The 15,666-nt window shown below is 46.5% G+C and overlaps 1 pseudogene; it reads right to left on the bottom strand.

The window, feature by feature from the left end:
• Positions 1-3,366: 3,366 nt before the first annotated feature.
• Positions 3,367-4,046, bottom strand: LOC119389744 (uncharacterized; annotated as a pseudogene).
• Positions 4,047-15,666: the final 11,620 nt, after the last annotated feature.

The raw sequence follows: 15,666 nt of genomic DNA, 5'->3' as shown, positions 1-15,666 counted from the left end.
AAAGGATGCGCGCGCAGGCTCTGCGTACTGAACAGCAGAAGGCAGATAATCATCACAGCCACGTTTGACGCGATTACAACACTCCCCCACAAACAAAATCACATTCAATGGTACATCAGTCGATCTGGTGGGCGTCACCCGTGTGCTACGTCTAAGTACAGGAGGGGTGTGCGGTGGTTGTGGTGACGACACTGGCGGTTGTGCTGAGCGATTTCCCCTTTCGAAAATATCACTGGCTTGCGGCAAAGACATTTCAGCACCACAGTCTTCCACATACTCTTCATGTTTCAAAGAAGTGCAACGTAGGTGATCGGCATGCACAAAGCGCGTTTGTTTATCTACATTCACCAGGTACGTTACCGGAGATTTCACGGTCACAATATTTCCAGGTCGCCACTTTACAAGTTCACCACTAAGAGTACGCACGAGCACGCGATCGCCCACAGAAAATGCTCTAGGCTTTCCCCTACGTTCATTTGCACTGCGAACTTCCCTCTCGGACTTCGAATTGATCGTAGCTTCCATGTATGGTTTGAGCAGGGTAAGTCTTGTCCGCAGCTTTCTCTTTAAAACCAACTCTGATGGTGTTTTACCAGTGAATGTGTGCGGCGTATTTCTGTACGCGAAAAGGAAGTTGTCAACTCTGTGTTGCAAGGATCTGGAACTGTGGCTCCGTTCATGCTCTAGCAGTTGCTTTAGCGATGACTGCTTAACAATGTGCACTGCTCATTCTGCTGCGCCGTTAGGTTGAGGAGAATAAGGCGGAGTCAAAGTAGGCTCGACCCCGTTTGCCTGCAAGAAATCATGAAACTTTCGCTCGAAACTGTGGCCCATTGTCCGTAACTATCTCCTGAGGCAACCCATAGCTTGCAAACAATGACCTTACTGTTTCAATGGTCTTTTGTGCCGTAGTTGAATTCTTTATTTTGACATCAACCCACTTGGAGTGTGAATCGACTGCGACCAGAAAGATCTCGTTTTCTTTTTCAGCAAAGTCGAGGTGCACTCGCTCCCAACTGTTAGTACACCACCTCCATGGGGTCAGTGGTGCTGGCTGGCCCACTGGCCTTACACTCTGACAGATGTGACATTGTTTTACAGTTTGTTCGAGGCTGCTGTCGATTCCGGGCCACCATACTATTGATCTCGCCAGGGCCTTCATTTTACTGATTCTCATGTGTTGTTCATGTAACAGCAACAGTACTTCCTGTTGAAGAGCGCGGGGTATAACCACTCGGTTCTCCCAAATTAAGCAGGCATCATCTCCCGAAAGTTCAAACCGTCTTACAAAGAACGGTTGATACTGCGTATCTACCGACCGCGGCCAGCCATGCCATGTCATTTCACGCACAGCACTCAAGACAGAGTCCTTAGATGTTTCATGTGCGATGTCCTTTGCAGTTAAGGGCAATTCTCTGGCAGGAGAAAAGTAAAAAATCTTATCTACATCCCCAGTGTTTTCAGACAATAGTAGAGGCGACAAGCCGTCAGCATTGCTAATCTTTGCCCCTGTTTTGTGCACAATGCGGAAACGGTAGTTCGACAGAAAAATGGCCCAGCGGTGGACTCGCGCCGCTGCCACAGCACTGCTGTGATGTCGAGCTTCAAAAATTACCGTGAGTGGTTGATGGTCAGTGATAATGACGAAGCTGCGGCCATAAAGATACTTATAAAATTTCTTTACGCCGAAAATGATGGCGAGTGCTTTTTTCTCAATGTGGGCATAGTTTCTTTCCCCCTGTGACATTGATCTGGAAGCGAATGCGACCGGACGCTCAACGCCATTCACTACGCGCGATAACACCGCGCCCAGCCCGTAAGCAGATGCATCACATGTCAGCTGGATTTTCTTTTTTACGTCGTACAGCTCCAAGACTGTTTCTTTAGTTAGCAACTGCTTACATCGCCTGAAACACTCATCGCACTGACGCGACCACTGCCATATGCTTCCCCTGCGTAGAAGCTGGTGAAGCGGTTCTAGTTGTCCGGCCAAATTGGGCAAAAATTTTGCACAGAAGTTCACTAGGCCCAAAAATGCCCTCAACTGGGTCACATTGCTCGGTTTCGGTGCTTCAAGGATTGCTTTGACTTTATTCGCCGTGGGATGCAGACCGTGTTGGTCTATTTCGTACCCTAGTTATTGTACTCTTTCTTGAAAGAAAACGCATTTCGCCACATTTACTCGGATCCCGTGCTTAGTGAGGCATTTAGCACTTCCTTCGTTCATTTGTAGCACTCTGGTAGGTCTTTCCCAGCAATCAGCACGTCGTCTAAGTAAGAGGCTGTGCCAGGTATGCCCTGCAAAACCTGATCCATGACTGCCTGAAACATAGCAGGCGCACTCGCAACGCCGTACGGCAACCGCCGGTATCTAAAGAGACCCATGTGCGTGTTAACCGTTAGAAGTTCTTCGGCATGCTTGTAAATAAGCTTTTGCCAAGTCTAACACAGTGAACACGGTTCCTCCCACCAGGGACGCAAAGATATCCTCAGGAAGTGGCAATGGATAGTGATCTACCTCGAGGCACTTGTTCACACTGACTCTATAGTCACCACGTATCCTTATTTCTGGTCCATTTTTCTTGGGCACAATTAGTAGTGGCCTTGCCCAGGTGCTGTGCCGCACCCGGTTAATTACTTCAGCCTTTTCTAGTTCCGCCAGTTCTTTTCCACTTGTTCTCGCAAGGCATACGGTACAGGCCTCGCCTTACAGAAAACTGGAACTGCATTCTCTTTCGTTCGAATGCTACCCTTGTATCCTTTTATAGCACCATAGCCTGGTTGAAAAACATCAGCGTGCTGTTGGTTTAATGATTCTACAGCTGCTCGAGTTTTTAGAGGCGCGACTGCTTGTACTTTAAGCGTAACCTCATGCAGTTTCTGCAAGGCATCGGGCAAGTTCACTTGTATCTTTGCGAGCCAGTCACAACCGAGGAGCACCGGCATGCGCACCCCTTCTTCATACTTGGCAATGACGAGCGGTAGGCGGTGGCTTTGCTTCCCGCACTTCACATCGACTTGGGCAACGCCCCTTACATTGATTGCGGTGCCGTTGTACACTCCGAGTTTTACGTCCTCACAGTTGTACGATAGGTCAGGGAAGTTCTCTGCAAAGTCTTTTTCAGACATGATTCTAACGGCAGCCCCCGTGTCCAATTCCATCGGTACTTCGTGACCGTTTATGATTACTTTTACTACTATGGGAGGCGGACTGCCTGCTCTGTTTGTTTGACATATAGTCAGCAAATCCTGCAAATCCTGCTCTGTTGCCGCTACTTCTACAGCATGAACAACTCGCGTTTTGCACATTTTGCGACATGACCACGTTTAGAACACTTAAAAGAAGCACTTTTTAAAAATGGACACCTTGTAGGAGCGTGCTGACCACCGCACCTATGACACTCTACTGCAGTTTTTCGCGTATAGTTTTTTTCCAGTACCTTGCTTGTTGCGTTAGGCTTCCCTTGGCTTCCTTGTCAGTGCAGTTGAGCGTTGCTGGCCCCAGCGCTGTCGCACAGCATGTCCTGGGTGTCCTTCTGTGCAGCCTCCATGGCGGTGGCTACCTTGCACACCCGTTCCCAGGTGACCTCATCGTCGGGCAAGGCGAGAAGACGGCATCGGATGGTGTCGCTCCGTAGTCCGGCAATTAGACGGTCCCGTAGCGCTTCTTGGAGGAAATTTCCGAAAGAACATGTCGCGGCGAGCCTCTTCAACTCTACAAGAAACTGTGCGATGGTTTCATTTGACTCCTGGTTCCGCCGGTAGAAGTGGTATCGCTCGGTGACCACAGACAGCTTCAGGGCGTAGTGCTGTTGCAGCACCTTCTTGGCGTCTTCGTACTTTACTTCGGTGGGCGTTTTCGGCAGCAGTAAGCTACGCAGTGTCACGTAGGCCTTCTCTGCTATTATGGTTAGGAAGACTTCAAGCTTCTTTCCGTCGTCTATTTCATTTGCTTTCGCAAATAGTTCGAACCTTTCTAGTTAGACGTCGATGTTTCCCGAGTCCGGGCAGAACTCCGGCAGCTTGCCGTAAGTGGTGGCCATAGCTTCAGTGCCGCTTATCCCATCTTCGTCGCCAATGTGACAATGAAGACGCCGATATGCGAAAGCCGTTGATTGCAGCTCATGGCAGAAACACATATGACACGACACAGCTTGGTCGCCGCGCTTTTAACACGATAACAGCGCCAACAAAGGATATGCGTGCAGGCTCTGCGCACTGAACAGCAGAGGGCAGATAATCGTCACAGCCACGTTTGACGCGATTACAACATGCATTATTTCTGCTAACAGCAGTCTGAAGTTCGAAGCATTCGTACAATGAAAAATGTTGAGCTCATCAGTTTTTCCATTCACGTTTCTTACTGCTATGATTGATGTTTCATTTATGTCAACCTTCTTGCTATACATAGGAGTTCAAGTGAGCCTCATTATAAAGGGAGAAAGGGGCCTAGAGATTAATATTGACGATGTGCCACTGACATCCCCACCATAAAAGCGACAACGGCAAATCTCTCCTGAGACCAGCTATGTCGCCTCACCTAATTGATCACCTGTCCGGACCAATGTGGACACCACTGGCTCGACATACCAGCCATGCGAGTCAGCTTGGACCCTGGACTGGAGGAGGATGACGACTAAGCGGGCTTTGATTAATTTACGTTAGCCCTTGTGTCGCATAGACGGAATGAATGAAATAGGATTTATAGGGCTGTGCGTATAGTGAAATTTCATCTCGAATCGAATAGTAGCCAAAATTATCGAATATCGAACACAAAATATTTATTGAAAGTTGAAAGAACGAACAAAGAAATGAAATATGCTTATGTGCTCGAACATATAACGTGGTAAGTGACTGCTACCGAAAGCCTACAAATTGCCATGCATAAACACAACCTGTTCCATATGACCTGGCTTCAGGTTCTCTCGCCTTGACGCTAGTGTTCCCTGCAGTTGAAAACATGCGCTCACTGGGCTGCCCTTATTTATATATCTTATTTATACAAAACGTGTACCGCCAGTTATGGTAAGACAAAGGGCAAATTAGGGACTCCACGGTGTGGTGACAGCTTTATTACGCGCTTGTTCAGTAGGTTTTCTTTTTTTAAGCTTTTATGGGCACGCAGGCATGTTGTTAGAAGAGCCGCCATTCCAGTCAGCAGCGGCACTCCTGACCTTCCAACGGCTAATAGAGGAGGGTGCGGTAGCTAGTCCTTTTTTCCCTATGTCGCGTAACATGGCTCATCTGACAACGGCAATGTTGTGTTTCATCGTCATGAGTGCCCCGGGCCCAAAAATCTTCGGCTGCCTGTTCACAGCAGCGTTCTAACTGCGCGATAGAAGGATGGGAGTTTCTGAACTAGTGGTGCGCTGTGGCAGTGACGACTGCACAGCGTGAACAAATTTTCATATGTGAAGCCAATCGCCGAGAGTTTTATGAGCCAAAGTCTGGAAGTTTTACGGCGCTTGAGGCATGCGCAACCAAACTACGCAAGAAGTCCGTGCCATCGTTTCGGAAGCGAAGTTGTGAAGGGCTTCACAGTGCGGAAATGACATAATCTGCTTTATAAATAAACATGCACTCTCTTTTGAACCAGGATATTGGTGAATGTGTTAACAAAAGGCCTGCTGTAATCACCTTAGCGTTAGTTTTAGCCATACGTCGGCGAAAGAATTGGAGCTCACTCAGACTCACTCAAGAAATATATTTTGCTCTGAGGGCTCACTCGGACTCAGGCTCACTAAAATGTTCCTCAGCCGGACTCACTCAGACTCAAGCTCACCCAAATATTAATCACCCGAACTCACTCAGGCTCAGGCTTACGGCTCAACCCGAATCTGAGTGGGTCGACTCGACCTGTGGTTTTAGCCACCCCGCCCTAACCATGTGGTATCATTGGCCTTTGTTGTGTTTTAGATATTCGTCCTGTCTAATTATTCGAAACTTCCAATGCTAGCTATTCAAAAGTCGAATCAAGTTATTCGATTCGAATTTGAAACTCGAACATTCGCACACCTTAAAAATTTCCCAACATAAGTTTGCTTACAGTCTATTGACGTCATACATAGATTAGTTTGAACAGAGCCCTTGCACTCATATTGCAAGACTCAGATGGCACTAAAAAAAGTAAACAGAAGCCGCTGGTTGTAAGGCATTAGTGCATGTTTGGATGGTAAGCAATATTGTCTACGGGAGCATGGCAATCCCACTAGAAGAAATAATTGACTGCACAGCCTTATTATGTAATTTTATGCATTAGGGAGAATTCACATTTTGCACATTCTTTTTCAGACGGTGTGGATACGGAAGACACTCGGCCTTCGAGTGATTACGTCATCTTTCATACATGTCTGATGTTGCTCGTGAACATCTGCCACACATGCCTCTCCACTGCCTGCGCTGTGAAGCTTTGGCACTCCGAGAATCGCATTACAGCAATAGTAGAGTACCCTAACACACACACGTACACATGGTGATGTCAACCTTTCGTTCGCAACAAGCCAAAGGGGAACGTTGACTTGGCCACAGCATTGCTGTTTTCTGGATTGAGTGTTGCCTCCAGCCTACGAATGATGCGTTTGATGGGTCTCCAAGCAGTCACTGAGCAATCCTTCTTCTGAAATCAGTTGGTTCATCAATTTAGAACGTTTAAACTGCACGAAGAAGACGACATGTTAGAAACATATAACACGGACGCACATGAAGTGCAGACTTTCAACTCTGTTTATTTCTTGAAGGTAAAACATTTGTAAGAGTTCATAGAGAGCAATTGCACTGATAATCTAACAGGCTGCGAAAACGTGGCAAGACCACGGGCGCGTTACAATTCCAGAAGGGTCCATCTTAGATCTGACAATCTAAGAAATTTATTTCCTTTTTTATCTTTTTTTTGGCGATGAAGAAAGCCTTGATGACATCTTCCTCTTCTCGTTTTTGCCTTAGACAGGAATTAGTTTTTTTCCACCTGAGGAAAACAGCCCATGCTGTCACAGTTCTTGCATTACAGGGCAAGATTACTGGCCCGAGCCAGTGCGCGTGCATTGCTTGTGTTCCTGTGCGCATTCATTGAAGCAGCGGCCGGTTTGACCACTATGGGCAGCGTGCATACGTTTGGAGCCGCCACAGTCGCGCGCTGCCTTCAGCGCCTAAGCGGCCACGGCAGCAGATTTTGCGGGATAAGGGAGCAGACGACGCAGGCGGCGGCAAGTCACTGCGCCGTGCTTTGATGCTTCGCTTGAGGTGTTTTCTTCCCCGTTTGCTTTCAAAAGACGTCAAATTGTTAGCAGCTGTCAGAGAACGTAGCGTTAGCGCGTGTGCTTCTTTTCGCCAGACCTCGTGTATCCTCAGGCGAACGCGGCAACAAAATGCATGAGCTGGGGGAAGACGACGAGCCCGTTGAGCGAAACTGCGCACGTGTAACGTGGGCCGCCTCGCTCACTAAACAATGACAGCGTATCGCCTTCGGGCACGCGGCAGCGAACTCAGCGGCAGCTTGAAACTGGCGATACCAGCAATTGCGCTGTCACGGCCGCTGAATGAAAAAAAAAACGCTTTCCATCGAACGGCCATGGCACTGCATTTGCTGCGCCGACTTCTCTAAATTGAAACTGGTAAAAACGCGTGCCCGGAGAATTCCTGTAGTTGTTATTGCACCCAACAAAGCAGCAATTATTCCCGGAGTTCAGCATTCCTACGAACAGCGCAACCGCCACAAAACGAACTCCCCGCGAAAATACTTCGTGCCGTCACAGCGGGAGCGTGGAGCGAGTAGGGGTGCAATCGCGGTGCGATGCTTTATGGCTTATGCTATATTGTTCTTATCGTCCACCACCTGCGGCTGACTGATCGCGTTGATAACGCGGACGGACCGTCGCTCTGGTCACTGGCCGAGCGCGAAAAGCACGAAAAGTATAGTCATCGTAAAATGCATAGTTCCTCGATTTCACCCCATTGCGAGCGCGTGAAAGCATCCTGCCAAATCTGCGCTTCTTGCCGCTAGGGACGCCTTCGCTCGGGCAGCGGAGTTACGTCTGCACGGAGCCTATACGACCGGCCACAGGACAAAAGAACTTAATAAATAATATTTGACATGCAATTTGTGTACTCATTCTTGTGGTCCTTTGTGCACGAGCCTTGCTAGTTTTTTCCTTTAGTCAGCAAATTCCGTACCTTTGTGCTACCTTTTTGTTGTTGTGTGAGTGGCAGGGCAAATACGGCATAACTTAAGGTGGTTGTTGAAGCAAGGGTTGCTGTTTCCTTTTTGTAGTTTTTTTTTCTGAAGTAAGCTTTCAGAAGTGCTGTGGATAAGGTGATCTGGGTAACCGGTTGACAGCAGGCACTCAACTTGACTTGGAACTGGCTACAACCGTGTGTGCAGAGGATTTATGTAGGGCTGAGAGGAAGCTAGACGTGATGATGCCTCGTTTCATGAGTTTGGAGTGTGCGCTCTTGTAAGGCAACAGCCTTCTGTTAGACCTTGGATTCTACGACATGCATGGCGAATGCGCATAGGAGTAAGAGCCTCTGTCAGGCAATATGGCTTTTAGCTCTTACTCCTCTTTCTGTGTCAGAAAGAAAGAAAATAAACTTCAAACTTCAAACCAGCAAACGAGGCTGTCGGTGAAATGCAGTTTAAAATGTAGAAACTGGGTGCAGTTATCTTGGACAAGAAACTGTTCAAAGTACGGAGCACAGCGATGTTTAGACTCGAGGTGGAACTCCCGGTGCTCTGTGATGCATCCTTCAGGCGGCGCAGCAGTGACAGGGTCTCGCATCTCTCGACAGCAGAGGCACTCCTCCTCGCTGAAGTTGTCGAGTACCACGCAATGTTCGCAGTCGCACCTGAAACAGCACCAAACAAGCGCTCAAAAATTTCGTGTGGGTCTGCGTTCATAAGATAGTGCACGCAATACATAGCTACTAAAGGCGCCTTTTTGCGTAAGGTATCGTAAAAGGGATCATTCGGTCGAGGTGGAGTCCGATTAAGATCTAATTCCTTGATCAAAATTTAAATAGCTTGCTTGCGGTGTCAATCGTGAGAAATAAGTTCTATCCTGGTCCGGGTGAGTTGGTGTCGTTTGACGTACACTACAGGTGTTGCAAGGCGCGCTTTTGACAGTTATCGAGTCCAATCGGAATCGATATTTTCACTCGCGACTGGCTTCCGGTCGCGGCTCGAATGTGATCGGAAGTGTGACGAAACATTCAGCGCGAATGGCGCATTCGCAGACACGATGGCGTAGACACCGCTGCGGACTGGGCTCAATGACATCGTCCTGATACTGCATAAATAAGAAGCCGCAGGAGAGATTGCACGGCGCACGCGGACGGAATTCGGGCCCTAGAGGTAAACCCTCGCTTCGTCGCGTTGACGCACCATCCTACTTCCGAGGCACATGGCAGAAGCACCATTCCTTTTTCCTGAACAGAAGAAATACGTGGGCAGTTAAACGCTTTAGCACTCAGAAGTCAATACGGGTGAGTGGCGAGTGTAGCTCTTCACCGACGACGTCGCTTGGCCGCCGTCGACGAACACGAGGCTTCGCTCACCGACGGCGTGCGCTGAAATACCAGCCGCTCGAATATCGCGCATCACTTGGCTCAAGTCGCTGAAATATAAACCTTGCGAGATCTTCGTTTCAAGGTTCAGCGGGTGCAGCGTCTGCACCGCTATCCATCGCAGCCATGATCACGGAAAACACGGAAGCAGCCATGAACCAGCGGCAGCGGCCGCTTACGCATGCGGTGACGTATCATGGCGCCCTCTGATTCGCTGAGCGCAATGAAATCAATGACGACACAGCTCCAGCGCCAGATTTGAGGCGAGAGAAATTGAGGAAGAGATATTTGGCCTCTGATTGCGAACTAATAAGTCACCTTTTTGCACCAAACAAAAACCTACACATATTCTCGAACGCCCATTTTTCGTCCCGTATCAACTTCGTGTTGCTCTTTAGTGTCCGTTTGATAAATTACTGAACAAGCTAATCAATGATTTCTTCGTCTCGTCGACTATATACATTGTTGTACGGAATGCTGCAGATGGCACACTTTAGACCGTTGGGCTCGGGTCCACGCGGCACTTGGAGCACAGAATGACTTCGCTTATGTCTTTTTTCCATCAAATCAAAAGTAAACTAAAAGGAAAAGCCTGCAAGCACTCGAGGTGGCCGATTGGTACGGCACGCACATTCAGAATACGCCTTTAGATAACGAACTAGCCAGAGGCGGCGTGCCTCAACGCGCGGAATAAAATCTCGTGCGGAGAAAGCCCGACGGAAAAAAAAAGAACGCGATTCTTTTTCGGACTTCTTTGTATCGTGAACGCACTTCTTTTTACCATTTTTGGGAAGACATTACTCGCAAAGCAGCAGAGATGCTCGTCCACTTGCTTGCGTAAGAGACAGCGTATTGTGGGAACCCACCGCTGTAGACTATCTCGAACATTTCGTACATATCTTAGAGCATATGGGCAAATACTGGGATTGATGCAGAGTGTTATGCATGATACTGCGTGCAACCTTTCCAGCAGCGTGTGCATTTGTAAGTTTCGCATTGTTCAAAACGACACTGAGTGGAACCGGCTTTATTGAACTAAATCCTAAAATGGACAGTTGGGCGAGTTGATGTCTTTTCATAGTATGAGAATGAAAGGCACAGGACGACGCGCTACTAGCAACTGAAGTTTAATGCAAACCACAGAAAGATATATACACACACACTACGATAAAATAAAAAAATAAAGAATCACGCAGTCGCAGAAAGAATACAAACATGTATAAAAAACCCAAACACGTGTTAAACTTCCGTTGCTAGTACCGCGTCGTCCTGTCCCCTTGATTTCTATGTGTGTTGCAGTTTTGTTTTCCGCTTTCTTTAACTATGAACCAGAACCAGAACTTTAACTAAAACCAGAACATGCCTATCTGCATGGTTGCATATTTCTCAAAAGTAATGCGAGCCTTATTGTGCCAATTCAGTTGCCGTCATGTGTAGGCTGACACCAAGTCCCTTGTGCATCCCATTTCTTTGGATTGAGCTTAGATACTGGCACTGTGAATTGCACATGTCAGTAGGCATTAGGATGAGATTTCACGCACTACTTTCATGTTGCTTTACTGCTGTGAATTATATACAGTGCTTGGGCTGTGCTGTATATGTTGTACCACGTGTTCAGTACTGTATGTAGGTTCTATAAACAAAGAAGGAAATACATATATGCTTACACTGATATGAAACCTGCTACTGTTTTGATTCCAATAAAATAGTGCAAACACAGTTTCTTGTATCAATTGAGGTATGACTACTTGTCGTGTATGCAAATGGAAGAAATTAACTTCCGCATGCAATACAAATTGGTGAAACACTGCTCGCTTAATGTAACCACTTGTGTTTTATTAACAAACAAGAACAGATAATTTACAGATTATAACACATCCTGGAAGAGAAATAGGCGACAGGCATTTAGGCAGCAAGCCATCACTGTGTTCTAACGTAGATTGTGTGATAGTTCATCAATCGTAGAATAATTGAAGGTGCCTGTTGTATAAATGAACATCAACATAATGTGCAGGCGGACGAGGGAATGCACATGTGACCGAGCCTTTCCAGTTTTGGGCCTGTTTGCTACAGTCTACATGTTTCTGTGTAAAATTATAAATTGCGAACAATGCAACCTGTCTACATCTGTGAATTGATTATACTAACAAATAAAAAAACACTATTTTCTGAAGAACTGCTGTTTCATTGAGGAAGACTGTAATACCTGTTTTTTTTTATTCGTACTGCGTCATCTGTGCAAGAAAAGCGCCAAGTACACAAGGGAGAAGCGCAAGTGCATTAACGTTTATTCTTTTATGGGAGACATGTCAATGGTAAATTTGTGGATGTTGTGCTTGACCAACGTTACTAGATTAGCTTGACATCGGGGTGGCATTCGTCTTAACTCGGTGGCGTGATGCTTAACAATAACGGTTTGCCACTTGTCCCATTAATGGTGAGGCAATCGCCGGGCAGATTCCAAGGGCTGGCGTATCGGCCTCCCGAAACGCACTACGAAAGCGCGGGCAATTTAGAGTAGGTCCCTTTAGTGCGCCAGCGAACGCCGGTTGTGGTCCAAAGACCGAGTCAGAGCCAAGAGTTGATAACACGAATGAAATATATTCTCAGTTAAGGTAGTAAAAGCATCACACAAATATGCATACTCGCTGGCATCAACTACAACTCACAATATAACAGAGATGACGTTCAAAACAACTAGAACAAAACAAACAGATCGCGGGCTACAAATGCAATCTCATGCTTTACAAACTATTCAAGAACAGTTAGAGTCCTGAATATTCACCAAACATATCCAGTGCACTATACTTGGACGTAACTTGAATGCTTTTTTTTGCAGGAAACACTCACGCAAATTCCAGCGCTGATCGTCTTTGTTACCTCCCGCCGTCGGTACCGAATGTTTCTCTTCCAGGAAACACTCACGCAACTTTCACTGCTCACACGGCGTCCAGATCAGCGATCGACTGACCGCACTACATCATAAAACACGTCTTCTTTGGCCGACGGAACCACACTCAACATATTTCTTCGCCATCTCTGGACCGACTACTGCGTGCTTATATCTTCTCGCTACCGGGTTCCAGTAGCTTCGGATGTTTTCGTTATCGTGGAGCACAGCCAAAGCTAGACAAAGGGCTAGATTCTTCTCGCCAGTTCCACTCGCCGTGGCGTCACCAGAGAACATCTACCACTTTAGAGAACGGAAACTGTACCTTTGTATGTAGTACGGAAATAAGGGTAGCGGCGGCGTACTGAACTGCAATAGAGCGAGGCGAGATGGCGCTGCAAGTACTAGTATCATCATTAGACAAACGCGTTTTTGCGATTGGTTAGCTGGTCGCGCTACTGCGCTTTTTGCTCCCTGTAGTATTTTGTTCTTTGTCGTTGCTACAGTGTACTAGAATGAGTCGTTGCTAAATCGCTGCTCGCGTGTGTAATATTTATCGCCAGGTGACCAAACTGGCCTCGACTGGCAAAAACAACGTCAATCAAGTAAGGTTTGCATCGTTTATTGTGAGTGCCCAAGCTGGTACAAGCAATGTATACAGTCAGGTCCAAGCAAAACAAGTCACTCATACACGTCGAAAGCTTTCAACCCGTACGTGTCTAATGAGTCTAAAAGCTGACAAATATGTGCATATAACTTAACACCGAGATCGCTGAAAGAACGTTGCTCTCATTGTGTAGCAGCGTCCGAGTTTTAACAGCATAGCTTTAGGGCAAGGGTCTTAACCTTCCGTTAGTTATGCGGCTCTTGCCAGGTTGTGTTGACCTTTGAGTGCATGGTGTGGAGTCGGAAACGAAACATGCGCTGCACCGACAGATAGTTGGCGCTGTGCGAGCAATGTAGTTTTGATTAATCTTTTACGTAAACAATCGCGGATGCGTACAGTTCTGCATCTTTCTCGCTCTGCGATGTAACCTTGAATGCGTTACAAATAAGGAATATCGCGTTGTGTCTACAGGGTAGGCACGAATTTCTTGGCTAAATTCTTGGCCGTGAAGCCATACCATAGGTATTACGTATTCAGGTAATAGGTGGAATAAAATATTTCAGGCTCGTTTTGTTCCTCGGTATAGTTCAGTTACACAGTTTCTACAGCTAGAATTTCTTGGTGCTAGTAGTAATCGGACTGCTGAGTATGCAGCGTAGATGAATGCTAAAGAAACAGAGACATAAGGCGAGTGCTTACAGATTCCAGAAGCACAATTCTAAGAAAATAAGCTTTAGGCATGCAGTGCACATTTTTGTTGGTGTTCGCACAGAACACTAAACAACTGCTCAGCCACGAGCACAATATCTATATCACATAGACATGTCGATAGAACTTGAGCAGCACTATATTGCAAGCACACTCATGAAATCAACTGGTAGGTCATGATGTGAACCTGTGCGAATGCTGGATAAATAAAGGTCATATATATATTGCATACTTGTTATTGTGTTATTTACTTTTTCAATATATTTGGGCTTGGAAGCTCAAATATGTATTCTCCCTGCTACTTTTAGAATATAAGCTCCGGCTTGAAATACTGCCACATGCGCTTCTTTCTTTCTATGTTTTATGTTATTGGCCTATATTGCACGTGTAGTTACTGCGTTGCACAAACCGTGCCAGAATGTCGGGGAACATTCCAGATTATTTTAGGATCTTCTGTTAGGCTGGAGCGCGCAATCGCGAACAGCTGAGTGTATTCTCCAACTAACGCAGTAATAATGCTCGAATGTTCGATGCCGCAGGTATAAATGCCGACGCGCCTTGCCACAGATCAGTTTATCGACGGCCAACGCTCTGTTCGCCGCTATCAGTGTGAATTGCTGTAGTTTGACTTTTTCGTTTCCCGGCCACAAGTTCGGCGAAATAAAAAGTTTTATCTTGGACACACCGACTGCTGCTTTCGTCGACGTCACGACCCTGTGACAATACCTAAAATCTTCTAGTGTGGCTGTATGTATGTATGTATGTTCATGTATGTTTTAAATTACCTCTTCGATTTCCTAGGTTTTTTTCGTGACAGTAGTTCACAGACTATCACTTCATAGTGGTAGGTGCTATAACTGTGACATGTTAATTTAATCAAACAGCAGAAGTAGGTGTGTTCAAACAAATTTGGGACTTAGAATAACAGAGAGCTGAGCTAGTTGGTAAGTATTCATTCCAAAAAGACAGGGCGTGCAAACAAGGACACAAGAAAGAAGTCAGGACACCACAAACGCCGACTAACAACTGAAGAGACGCCCAACGGCTGAAAAGAAAGAAGGCACGAAAACTTATCTGCGCATGCCCATGCAACAGGCGAACCTATCAATCCGGCACGCGTTGCGGTCTACGTTGAAGATAACTGTTAAGGCATTTGATTTCATCTTTATGCAAGTTAATCGACGGTTGGCTCACGCATGCGTTACCACTATTCTCGATATGCCATGCTTCTATCATCAGGCGCGTTTCTTCATTTCTATGACGGTACAACACTGCGCATTCATCGAATTTTGGCGTGCACTTACAATCTCGACAATGTAAAGATAGATTAGAAGGTGAGCCTCCTGTTAGCGATCTCTTATGTTCTAATAATCTCTGGTTGATGCATCGGCCCGTCTGTCCTACGTAGAAGCGGCCGCAGCTGAAAGGGATCTTATACACCACGCTCGTACGGCAATCAGTGAATTTGTTGGTGTGTTTTACGAAACAAATATCGGTCCGCTTCTTGTCTTTTACTCGCTCATTCTTCCTCTGCACAGCGGCGCAAATCTTACCTAGCTTATTGGCAGCCGTGAAAACAACATTAACGCCGTATCTACTTCCTACTTTCTTTAGCCTGTGAGACACGCAATGAATGTACGGTATACCTACGACACGTTTCTTCTTATCGTTTTCTGCAACCATGCTCGGACTTAACACAATAGACTTCTTTAAACGTTCAGCGACCGTGGCCACTGCATCACGAGGATACCCTACATCTACAAGACGCGTAACCTGTGCGTTAAAGCTATCACTCATTTTGTGCTCACACGACTTGGTGAGGGCTGATTTAAGGCAAGACATGGCGATACCGTTTTTTACAACCTTCGAGTGCTTCGACGAAAAATTTAACAGCGGTTTCGAA

The sequence above is a fragment of the Rhipicephalus sanguineus genome, chromosome 1 (genome assembly GCF_013339695.2).
Source record: "Rhipicephalus sanguineus isolate Rsan-2018 chromosome 1, BIME_Rsan_1.4, whole genome shotgun sequence".
In the NCBI taxonomy this organism is placed as follows: Eukaryota; Metazoa; Arthropoda; class Arachnida; order Ixodida; family Ixodidae; genus Rhipicephalus; species Rhipicephalus sanguineus.
Note: the sequence above shows the minus strand (reverse complement) of the source record. Positions and strands in the feature narration are given on the sequence as shown.